Here is a 12,984-nt window from a genome sequence, read left to right as displayed (position 1 = left end):
AAAAACTTTGCTCACCACCAGGCTAAAGGCTTTGAAATGCAGAGTGCTGCCAATAGCATGTAAGTGGTAAAGAGGGCGGGGGACTTACAAGGTTTTAAATGGAATTTGCTAAATTACCCACTAAATCAAAATTGTGAACCTCGTTTGGATATGGTGTCAACTATGTGAATTTTTTTAAAAGATGAGAATATTTTATAATTTGACAAAAAAAAATCTTAAGTATTAGCTGATATCTCTCACCATCATGATAAAAGCTAACTGTGACTGACATTCAGTGCCTTCTCCTCAAGCCAAAAGACTTAGTCTATGTCTGCTGCTTATGAGGCTACATATTGTTGAGGATGTCACCCAGTGCCTTGGAGATACTTGTGAAGTGGGCACACCATCATTATTGTGGGCACCCACATTATTGCTGTAAAATATGAGAGTTCAAATGGAGAGCACACTATAAGTTACATACCCTACCTCCCATGAGTGATCAGTGTGGGCCCTTCAATCATACCTGAATCCCAGCAATTTCCCAGAATCTTCCTCCATCAGCTGGTAAGTATCTCTGTAAGTGTTACTTCGGGTAGAAAGATATGCTGACAGTTCGAGCCAAGAAATATCACAAAGTCATGACACACAATAAACCTCACAGAAGAGATTTATTGGGAAGAAAGAGCCCAGGAGGTGGCTGCCTCTGCTTGGGTGAGAAGCATCAGAGATCTAGGCAGAAGACAGGATTTAATAGGGTTTCTTGGGGGGTGGGGAGTGAAGCTTTCTAGGATGGCCTTGGATTAGAAGGATTATGTGGCTTTATCTTGGGGCAAGCTCAGGAACTGGTGGATTCCCTCCACCACCCCACCACCCCTGTACGGTAGGGCCTGCCCACTCTCCCATCTTAGGGCTGAGAATGGCAATTACTCCTATTAGGAGAGCCTAGGGGTGGGGCCTGGCTGGCGGAGCTTCTTGGAGGTGGGACCTCTAGTCTAGGAGCCTCTCTTTTCTATGACAGACATCCAACTCATGTAGCTTAAGCAAGTGAAGTTTCGCTGGCTCACATAACCAAGTAGTAGGGAAAGTATGTACAGCAAATATTTTGGTTTTGGGGGTGACTGGTAGCAGAAACTTGACATGTAAGACACACTGGATATCATATCTGTCCTGGTGTACCAACATGCTTGTCACCCCCACCCATGTGACAGCAAGTACATTTGAGAGTGGGTGCTGAACTTGTTGTGTCTCCCTGCTTCATTTCAAGTCAAGAGTCTAAGGAAGGACTATAGTTGGTCTACTTGATCTGCCCAGCCCCAGAGCAAGCACTAGAACCAGGAAATGAGGTAGAGCTCCCTCCAATCATGTCAGAGATGAGAAGGGGAATGATTGTATCCTTAAATTGGACAGGTGTCATCAGCAACTATAAGAGGAGCCAGGTAGCTAAAGCATAAAGTGTCCACTCTATGGGTCAATAATATGTCCAGTATTTGAGACAGTGGTTTACTCTGGTTTACTAAGAGATACTTAAATGCCCACTTTTATAGGTTGTGACCATTATTAAATCAAGTGCATAGCTGGATATCTACAAAACCCATAATACATCACATCTTGTGCTGAGCAGAGAGCAGTGAGTAAAATCTTCATCTTCATGGGAGACCATAATACCCAAATATATAGAGGAGGAGGATGTTGATGAGCTCTGTGGGAAACAACAAAAGCAAAGATAGGGGCCTGCAGGGTGAGTTTTCAGCTTTAAACAGAATACTCGAGGTCATTTTCAATACTAAAGGTGACAAAGGTGGAGCAGGACACCTTTGAGCAGCAGAGGTACTTGACTTGGCATTGTCTCCCACTCTTGCCCTCCATGACAGCACTGACTTTTAGGGATGCAGGACACTCCACCCCCTTGGGGCACCCTTAGGACTGGTTCAAAGACTAGCTTAAATCTGAACTGAAACCGTCAATGTGTGTCCAGGGATTTGCAGTGCCTGTTGCTCCTTTGTTCTTCTTGCCTCGATGTCCCATCTTATATAATGTTCCACTTTTCTGGAGATGTCCTTTGCAATTTTTATTTTTTAAAGCAAGTCCACTACTACACATTCTTTTCATTTTTCTTGTTCTGAGAATGGCTTTACTCCACTTCCATTCTTTTTTAAAATTTTCTTTTTGTGAGTTGTATAAGCGAGCTCTGTATTTACATCATTGCTGCCCCTCTCTCTCCCTTCCCAATTCCTCCCAAATCCCTGACCTCATCTTCTTTATTGTTGATATGTGTATACATATATAGAACCTACATCTAGTGTTGCTCTGTGGTGGGTTGTCCTGGTGCTATTTGTATTGTAATGGTAATTCTGCTTCCTCAAGAGGGGCTGCTCTGATGGACCATGGACGAGGAGTAGATTTCAGTACTCAAGTGATCTCCCTGAACCATTTTGACGGGTCAAATAAAGGCTAGACCTGATGATTGGGCAGTGGAAGGGAATGGTGAGACTGGAGGTCTCAGGGAGAGAAGAGGAGAGAGAGAAGAAAGGAGGAGGAGGAGAAAAAGGAAGAGGAAGAAGAAGAGGGGGAGAAGGAAGAGGAGGAGGAAGAGGAAGGGAGATTGAACAGAACCACATGGCCCAGAAAAGCCACCAGTAGCAAGGGGTCTCATAGCTGGGAAATAAATTAGTATAGTGATAGACCTGAACAATCTAGGCATATAGCTTATAAATATAATAACTGAGTTGTATGTTTTTAGTATGGACTTAATGGGGTAAGAAATTACCACAACATTGCTCTATGTACAGATGTTTAAGACCAATCCCTTGGGATTGGATAATTTATTATGAAGTGTGTTTCCTTTGTCCACAGACTTCTTGTGGTCACTTCTTTTCTTTTAACCTTTACAAATGTTTTGTATTTCCTTCTGGCTTCCAAGGTTTCTACTGTAAAAATCCTTAAATATTTCAACTGTTCTTCCGATGTGAGTTAGATGTTTTTCCATCTCTGGGGGGTTTTCAAGATTTTTTTTTGTCTTTAGTTTTTAGAAGTTATGAAATGGCTGGGCACAGATTTCTTTGGAAATTTTCTATTTGGGGCTCATTCCATTTCTGGACTCTTTCACTAAATTTGGGAGATTTTTTGACACCTTTCCCCCCCCCACCACAAGTATTTTTTCTTTCAAGAGTTGCTGTCATTCTCAGCTTCTGGAGCCCTGGTGACTTGAATGTCAGGTGGTTGGAGGTGGTAGAGAGGAGGAACCTGGAGGTCTGTATTCATGCTCCCATTTTTCACATTTGGCCATTTCTGTTACCATGTCTTTAAATCCGCTCTCTCCTCTGTCACGCTAACCCTGATCTGTCATATTCTGCCCACCCAATGTGGTTCTTACTGTATTTTAAGCTCTAAAATTGTTCTTTCCCTTCACAATGTCTATTTATTTACCAAGACCTTCTACCTTTTTAATTCACATTAAGAAAATTGCCTTTGGCTTTGGTGGTTTCTCACCTCCTCTGAGGTCTTTGGAATTTTAACATCTGTGTCATCTAAACACTGATATCTGCCCATCGTTTCCCCATGCAGATTGTGTTTTGTCTCGTTTGCCAGATGCCAAACCATTTTGAATTGCATCCTAGATGTGTTGATTATTATGTTAGGAAAGCTTGGATCTTACTTAAATCCCATGAAGAGTGTTGGTATTTTCATCTTAACAAGCAATAACCCTGAATCTGCTGAAGCTTTGGTCTCTGTTTCCAGCCTGCTGTCTGAGGTTACCACTGCAGATGAGCTTTCTGCAGTGAGCTTGAGTCCTGTCACAGACAGGCACCCACTAGTGAGCAGCCATTCTAGCACCTGAGTAGTGGTCTATCTGTGAGTTTTGTCTTCTCTTCAGGATCAAATCGCTATGAACTGCTTAAGTGCATCTGCAATTGGTAGACACCTTTATGCAACCAATTTCATGAACCCCCTTTCCTTGCTGGTTACTACCCAAGTTGCCGTTCCTGGTGAGAAATCTGGGGTGTTGATTTTAAGGTACAGATCCAGTTTTAACTGTTCAAACTGATTGCTTCCCTCTCTTTACTATGCTACTAAAAACTTTAAAAAAATGGTTAAGCTCATACTGGGGAATTTCAATGTCTGGCACATAGGCAATACTTAGTAAACATTAGTCACCTCTTCTGATCCATGTTTCTGGTTCCTCACACTCCTCACGAGCTAAATGATAACTTAGGATTGGTGTGGCTGGTGTGGTTTTGGGGTATCATTTTATTCATGCCTGTGCCTTTTGTCACTGGGCTTTTCTTTTCAATCCCATGATGGTCTCTGAGAACCCATTTCACCATATTAATCTCTCAAGCTACCTTACATTCTCTTTGGAAGTAGTCAAAGCAAAATGAAAATAAATAAATAAATAATAAAGAAAGAAAGAAGAAAACTGTATTTGCAGAAGGCTTCACATTGCTGAAGCTGCTCCTACCCAGATCCTAAACAAGATCCCACACGAGTCTCCTGTACAGAGGCAAAACACTTACTTTCTTACCTTTGCTGAGTTTTGTGTCAATGTTAGTAGCTGTTTGGATGCCATTGTAGAGACCTTCAGGGGTCGTCTGGAGCCACATGGCCCAGGAACTCAAAGTTCAGGACTCCATCATCAAGATTGCCTCCCAGTTGGCTTCTGCTGACCCCCTGCTCCTGCCCTGGAACCAGGGAGGTTTGGTACACTGCTATGCCTCACCATACCCTGCCCACCATAGATGGGTTGATACCTCTAAAACTCTGAACTAAGATAAGTTTTTCCTTTTAAAAGGTGTTTCTGTCAGATACTTGGTCACAGAAATGCAAAAGTAGTTAATACTATATGGGGAGTCTGTCCAAAATGACTGACTTGCCCTGAGCAATTCCCGGAAGGCAACACTAACACCTTGGGGGTCTGAGAACAGAGTGCTCAGGACACCTCTTGAAGAGTGAGTGACTCCTTCATGCCCTAATCCTCACATCCCTTGGACTCAGCTGGAACTTGGGCTATGCTCAGTGCCATGGTATTATCTGAACATGGTTAAAGTCCATAGACCAGTATTGGGTGTAAAAGTGATTTTGAGTAAGCCTACCACTCAAATGTACTATAGTCTAAGAGAAATGCATTCCCAACTCAGTCCTAAGGAATTGTTGTAGCCAGTTAACAAAGAGTCAAGAGCCTTGGCATGTCTTGGTGCTCAGCTGTTTGCATGCTACCTTGTAGATCTTCCGTGAGGAGGTGGAGTTTCCCTCCTGTCATCTCCTCAGGGCTGATTCTATATCTTACTTTGACTAACACATTTGTAAAAGGAAATTTTTTACTTGTTTTGATCCAAGCCCTCAAGAAGCCTGGCACACTCTGTGCTGCCTTGGGAGTCTTACCTCTTCTGAATTAGAAGACAAGAGACAATGGGTCACAGTTAGGCAGTCCGGTTACCCCAGCAAAGACCCCAAACACAGCAAAGAACACGTGAAGGCAAGCCAATTGACCTGTAGATGTCCATAAACAAGATGGGGGGGGGCATCTAATTTCTGGCTAAATTGTCAATCTTCTGAAACACAATTTTGTTTTAAGCCCTGGAATTTAAAGTATTGCTAATGGAGCACTTACTATCTACTGCAGAGACTTACTAAACCATGTCTTAGGCTAGTGGGGACCCATCATCTTTGTGGCAGCCCCTAATGAAGGCAGGAAAAGATAATATGTGGTTAGGGGCTGGATAAGGTTGAACAGAGGTAAATAAGAAGGTGGAGAAGCCAGAGCAAGGAAGAAAGTGAAAGAAACAGAAATGAATGGGCCAGTTGGAGTGACAGGCTTTAAATCATCATCAGGGACCCTCAGAAAGACTTGGGGCAGCAAGACAGGGCTGAAGACCGGTTTAGCAGAGCTGAGGTTACAGCCAGAGAGAGCAGAGAACATGAGCATTGCCTGTGAGTTTATGCTGGCTAAATCTCTAACCCGAATATGTACATTACGTTTCAAAAGATATTAGACATAGGAAGCTTTCACATATTCATTGCACATGCATTCTTTCAAAAAAAAATGGGGATATGGAGCTAGTGCTAGAGTGAGTGTATTTTATCCTTTCTCAAAGAATTCTGTGTTTTTGTTCCTGTTGTCTGTTCTTTGAGGATAATCATGAAAGTGTAAACTGGTGCAAAGACCAGGAGCATTTAAAACTTTTTTGCAAACACAAAGAGCACAATAAGCAGTAAGTCATCGCAGTAAACCATCAGGCTCTTAATAATATTTGTATCTTCCCTCCACCCAGGTAAGCCTGAGTGAGGATCACTGAGTTTTGCCCTTTGTGGTTGGGAGAAGTGATGTATTCAATTCTGGCCTACAGGTGGTGACAGCAGAGACCTTGCCATTTCTGAGCCAGCCTGGATACTGAGGTCAGACATGCAGCTGCCAGCTGCCGGCTGCCTGCTTGTATCACCAAGCCACACAATGGAGGGAGGCTGTTCCAGAAGGCATCCAGACCTGCAGTGAGCATCACACAAACATGTCTACTTGCTAATGTCTGCTCATTACTGTAACATCCCACAGCCACTCCCACTACTGCACTGCCAGGAAACTGAGTCTAAATTTTTTAAAGAAAAGTATCAGTTGCTAATAAATTATAATCATGAAGAAAACAATTGTTGTACTATTGTTGAATGCATATTACATATGGTTTAATATCTGAAAAGTTAAACCTTCTGTTTAGAAGTCCATCCCAAAAACTTTATGAGAAGGAATATGATAATGAAAATTGTATCCATTTGGCAAAAGTAAAAGAAAATTTGATAATATTATGGCAGAACATTAATGAACAATATAAGTACCAAGAGAAAATAACATCATACCTATTTATGGAATGAAATACAAAAGTAAACCTTTGAAGCAGATGCAGGGAAGGAAGTCAGTCTTGGAAAGGTAGGAAGGGCTCCGTGTTTCTGACCATTGTGGCTATAAGCTTGCATTTACTCATGAGCTGGAAAGAGAATACTTTTTGTTGGACTTCTAGGTTCCTTGGATGCAAATATTTCTGTACATAAACAGGGGATTATTATTTTTTGGAAAGACACAGCAGGAGAAGAATTATAAACAGTGCTAGTGTATCTACACAATCAATAATAAAGAGAATTGAGGAGCTGGACCCATTGCTGTCCTTCAAATATGCACAGAAAGCAAGGCATGTGAGAAGAGAAGACTCTCAGAAATGACCGAAGAACATTTTCTCTTCCTTGACTGTGGGTCTTTTCATTTTGGTAGTGAATATGTGCCAACACTCATTAAAATGTACATACCATTCAAGATCTATATTCCTGTGCTTCTGCTTCTCTGAAGCATGCACTAAATATATACATCTACATGTATATATATATATATATATATATATATATATATGCATTTACCAGCCATGAATATACAATATATACATATATGTACTATATATACACATATATGCTATATATGTGTGTATACACACACACTCGTTTAGCAAACTTGAATCTGAAACATTGTCAAGTGCATGATGGGAAACTCAAAGTCATGCCATTACAACAATAAAAAACTAAATTAGAGATTCTGTGCAGTTTTTATAGAAGACTTTGGTATATTAATAAATAAATAGATTATAAAATCCAAGCCAAGGGTGAGCTTTCAGAAACATCCACTTAAATTTATTTGCTTGGAACTAATTTAGCAAGCTATTTTAAGTAAAATTAATGCCATCCAGATCCAAAATAATACAAGAGCTGAACCTCCGCATATTGCCCTGAGATGCATTGGAAGAAATCAAGGGTCTGAAGATGCTCCTTGTGATGAGTGAAAATTGGGGTGAGTGAAAGTTGGGGTGTAAGCTGGGGAGTTGCCTCCTGCTAGGATCTGGAGTTTGCTGGCATCTGGACTCTGGTAAGATGGCGCTCTCAAAGCTTGCATACCCAGGAAAGCAAACTGCCAAGCAGTACAGTGAGCTGCCCAACCAGGAGGGGCCCCTGGAGCAGGGCTTTACCACTGATAGATACCCTGCAAGCTCTGTCCGCAAGCTTGTGGCTGGCCATTGTTTTTTCTGACCTTTTTTTTTTTTTCATTCAAGATCCTCAGCAAAAATTCTCAATTCCCATGGCCCCTACTTAGGTCCAAATTCAAAGCAAAGCACACAGCTTGTCTATAGAAGCCTGCTAGCCAAGAGACTGTGCAGCCGTAAAGAATGAAATTAGTTAGGTTTGAGAACAGCTAGCAGAGGTGACAGTCGCCATGCCATGGAGGGAAGCTGTTTGAGAAGAAACCCAGACCTGTAGTAGGCATTGCACAAAGGTACAGCCCACTGTACCAGCCCACTGAGGTCTGGGCACTGCTTGCTTGTATCAGCCCACTGAGGTCTGGGCACTGCTTGCTGTATAACATCCCTTAGCCTGCTCACTCCTATGCAGGGCTTCCCACTGGTGTACAGTTCTGATGGCACTGGGACAACTGTGCACACTGCACACTGTGCACACTGCAGCCTCACAGAATAAGTTAGCATGCTCAGCCCTGGCATGCCTTTTCAATATAGCAGGTAATATGTTCTCAGTAATTACCATATGTACCAAGTCTTAGTCTACATTCTTTGTGATGATTAATTAACGTAATCATGCAGCCAGCCTTGCCATTGTACTCATTTTGCACATTAGGAAACTGAGGTCCAAAGAAGTTACACTAATTACTCAAGGTCAAATTAAATGTCAGAGTCTGGGCCACAACTCTTAAATAACATAAAGTAGAATCTGGGTTTTATCTTTAGTGCCCAAGGGCTTACCACAGCGTGTTCTAAGATGCGGGCTTCTCCTTAATGTGAGCTTAGGCAGAGCCTGTCAATGTTCACACTGGCAGGAAAGCCAGCTGTCCCCCTCAGCAGAGGTCTAAGGGTGTGTGCCTGAGAGCATGATGGGTAAATTGTTACTCTTGAAAGGAGGAAAGGCAGGCTTCTGTCTTAGTCTAGTTTCTTTTGTTGTAAAGGATGGCATAGATTAAGCAAAGTAGAACTTTAGTTTTTTAGTTGATGATACTTAGAAGCCAAGCCCATGGCACAATTCCTTGCTGTGTCTTTGCATGGTGGACGAGTGGAAGAGCAAGCAAGTATCTGAAAGAGAATTTGAGGGACAGGACTCTTTTATGAGAACCTGTCACAGAAACTAGTCTCCACTTATAGGACATTTACGTCCTAATCCATTCATGAATGCAGTGCTTCATATACTGACCCCTCAAAAGCCCCAGACCTTCCTACAGAGGTGGTGACAATTACATGGTGAGCTTCGGAGGAGCCAGAGATAGAATCCCAAGCAGTGAGCTATCTTTCCAGAAACAGACAGTGGCTATTTGAGGAAGAAGTGGCCTTCCCAAGCCAACCTAAAGTTCTGGCTAAATCTGAAGGCCTAAGTTGTCAAGGCCAGGAGACACTAAAGTTAGAGTGACCATCTTGTCTTGTTTTGCCCAAAACTTTCCACTTTTCAGCTCTGAAAGCCCCACATCCTGGGAAACTTCTCCATCCCAGGAAAATGGGGACAGTTGGCACTGTGATCAAAGCAGAAGTCATGGGAAAAAATCTCTCACCCCTGCCCCAAGATCCCTACAACAGCCAGAAGGTCCCCAAACCCTTGCTGTCAACCGTAGACTGGTCCTCACTATTCTTAGTCCAAGAACAGTCAGGCCTTGTGTCAAGTCCCCAGACCCCCCCTCCCCCCCCATCTGTATGGCCCATCATCTCCCTAGAGGACAAGTTTGGTGGTTGGAATCACTCCCAGCCTTGGGCAAAATGTCCAGGCCTTTTTCATCTTCTATGAGATGACCATATTCTCTCTTCATCCTAGACCCACCCAATATGAGTTTAGAGATTCAGTCAGGGAGGTGGTCAAAATGGCTTTTTCTGTGAAAAATGATACCAAACAAAGCATCATAGATAACTCAGTTTGGAAGGAAAAGATGCTGTAACACTTCTGAGGTATTCCCTGTCACTGGCTGAGTCTTCAGAGGCATCTTAGGACCTAGCATGGCTACAGACTTTCACTACAAGTGGTCCAGACCAATCTAATGATATAATCAGATAAACTCTGAGCATTCAGAGAAAACAAATTATCAATCCATCAAAATACTTGGGGCAAATTAATTCAGCAGACTGGACCAGAGACCTACTCCATGACTCACCCACACCCAGAGTAAATAGGGGAAGATTAAGTACAACTTAATTGAATCACACTGAAGCTTGGCATAGCACAGCAAACAGATGAGCTTGAAATCTCACATTAGGAACACATAATCTCATAAAGTTTATGACTGTTATTGCTCACCACATATGTTTCTGGGTTACTGTGTGCTGAGCTTTGGGCAAACTGCATTGTTGGGGTCTTAAGGGCCCTGCCTGTTGATCCACAACCTATTTCAAGAAGGAAGACACATTCCTGTTTGACACTTTTTGGCATGATCTGTGGCATGGCCTGCCCACTGCAAGGAAGGAGGCTGCCAGGAGATCTTTTGGCAACGAGAAAAGAGATCTGTTCCATACCCAAAGTGGGTCTCACTGCAAGTCCTTATAGAGGCACTGATAGAGAGACTGGCAGGCAAGCCTTCTTCTTGTCCTAACCTTTGAAACAAATTGATAAAATGAGAGACTTGCCTTAGAGTCTAAGGTCTTTGCAGTCCTGTATTATAGGAGTTCATGAAAGAGCATCATAGAACACTGTATTTAAACAGCACTGACCCACTGTGCTTCAAACTCAAAGAATCCAGAGTAAGAAGTGGCCAAAATATCACCCATGAGATCAGTAGTGAATTGGTGTGTGGGAGATGGGGTGTGGCTTACAGAAGAACAGATGGGTTCCAGAGGCCACAGAATATTAACCCTGAATATCTAGAAGGAGGGAGAGGTGGCTGGGTGATGAGGATGGGGCTCCCTCAGTCTTGTTCAGACAGCTGAAGCTGAATAGGACAGATTTTCAAATGTGTGCACCACTAGGACTCTGTTCCCATTAGGACTCTTTCCCTCTGAGCCCAACTACAATCTCATAATTCCTCTCAACATTAAGACTACTCCCCTGCTTCAACACAGACTTTTGATGGTGATCAAGGGCAGGTGATAATTCCCCACATTCTAATTTGTATGCCCTGACAGTCCCTCCATGTCCCTTGTCAGGTACTCCTGGTCTGATTGCAGAAACTCACAATGCAGACTCACTGGAAAACCACAGTAATGGGAACAGGAGGAACTAGCCCTGAGGAACTTTCCTGCAGGAGACAGTCTCTGATGAGAAGAGGCCAGGCCCTGAATGCACAGTCCTAAGGAGCATTTGTCTTGAGGGGTCTTTCCTAAGGAGACAGTCTTCAAGAGAAGACACCAAATCTGTCAGCCCTTGACTCGTTTGCTGAATCAAGAAGTCAAACAGGAGATCCCCAGCCCTCAACTCCATGCCCTGACCACATGCACTAAGCAGTGTCTCATGTGCAGTACCTGCCAACAGCCAAGGCCTGACCCTCTGACTCCCTGCTCTCTTCCAGACCATTCCTGTTCAATTTCTAGCACTTCTGGCCCTATCCAGGAAGTTTTGAACAAGAGAGAAACATTTTCTTTCTGGCTTGTTAATTCTCATGAGGATTTTCACAGCCAAGTCTGGTAAATCTGCTATAATAAAAGTCTCCATTCATTATCCATGTTCTTCCAAATGATCTTAGTTTGATTTGAAGTCTAGTTCTGTTAATATTTTGTCTTAAAAAAATGGCAGTGCTCTCCCACCCCCCTGTTTGTAACTCAGCTATCAGCTGAGGACTGCCCTACCCCTCAGCATCTGTGCTATGTCTGATGGCAGATTGTATTTTCCAAAAATGGCCACAACAGTATTTGCAACCCCACATGCTCATTCTAGAGCATTGCAACTCTTCCATCAGGGGATGGGAGCTGGGTCTTCTTTTTCCTCTTGAACCCGGGTAGTCCATTTGACTGCGTTGAGTAGTAGGATACTATAGAGATGACTCAACAGGATTTCTAAGAAGCTGGGTCAAGGAGGCAGTACAACCTTCACCTGGTGGCCTCTCTCATGGCACATGCCTTTGGAGCCACAAACAGCCACATAAGCAGTCAGCCCCTCTGAAGATGCTCTGCTAGGTATATCATTAGAAGGGACCATGTAGAAATGGGAGGGATTTTTGAAGAGCCCAGCTATTATTCCAGCTTAGATGTGTGGACAGGGGAGACTGTGGAGGGGCCCAAGCTACAGATACCATCTGTTATTGTTGCCTCAATCCCTCCCTGACATTCGTGCTGATTCCTGGAGGGAGAGGATGGATACTTTGCTTGTAGGTTGTGTTCTCACATGCTGCCTCTGCCCTGCCTCACATTAATTCTTCTAAGACATTGGATCCAGGTTTTGGGGTTCCACAAACATCTAGGAACAAGCATTTGCGTGAGTAGTGATGGACTGTGTGCAAACTTATGCATATGTTATTGACCACAAGGGGCCTTGTCACTCTGTTCTCTTTTCTCTCATCTCTGCTGATTTGCATTCTCTTCTCATTGATCTGGGAACCAAAACTCTTTATTTTCTATTATGAAGAGAATTTATCTCTCTCTAGATGCTTACTCTGAAACTTCCATACTTAACCACATCAAGAATCCAGTCTTTACCAGAATGGCTTGAAGTTGTAGGTAGGCAACCTGGTTTGTGTGCATGTGTTGTAAAAGAGATTCAGGAATACAGGAGAGAACCAAGAGGTCAAAATTGCCCACGGTTGGGGGGGCGGGTGGCGCACGCCTTTAATTCCAGAACTCAGGAGGCAGAGGCAGGTGAATTTCTGAGTTCGAGGCCAGCCTGGTCTACAGAGTGAATTCCAGGACAGCCAGGGCTATACAGAGAAACCCTGTCTCAGAAAAAAAAAATTGCCCAAGGTTAGCTACTATGAACATGTGAACACTGTCCTATTGGTATACCAGAAATTTCCATAGAATGGGATCACTCTATACTTGCTGTTCAAGCCCTGCCCTGGGCACCATT

The sequence above is a fragment of the Mus caroli genome, unplaced genomic scaffold (genome assembly GCF_978045245.1).
Source record: "Mus caroli unplaced genomic scaffold, Mus_caroli_1 scaffold_16, whole genome shotgun sequence".
In the NCBI taxonomy this organism is placed as follows: Eukaryota; Metazoa; Chordata; class Mammalia; order Rodentia; family Muridae; genus Mus; species Mus caroli.
The sequence above is the reverse complement of the archived record's forward strand: the minus strand, read 5'-3'. Positions refer to the sequence as shown.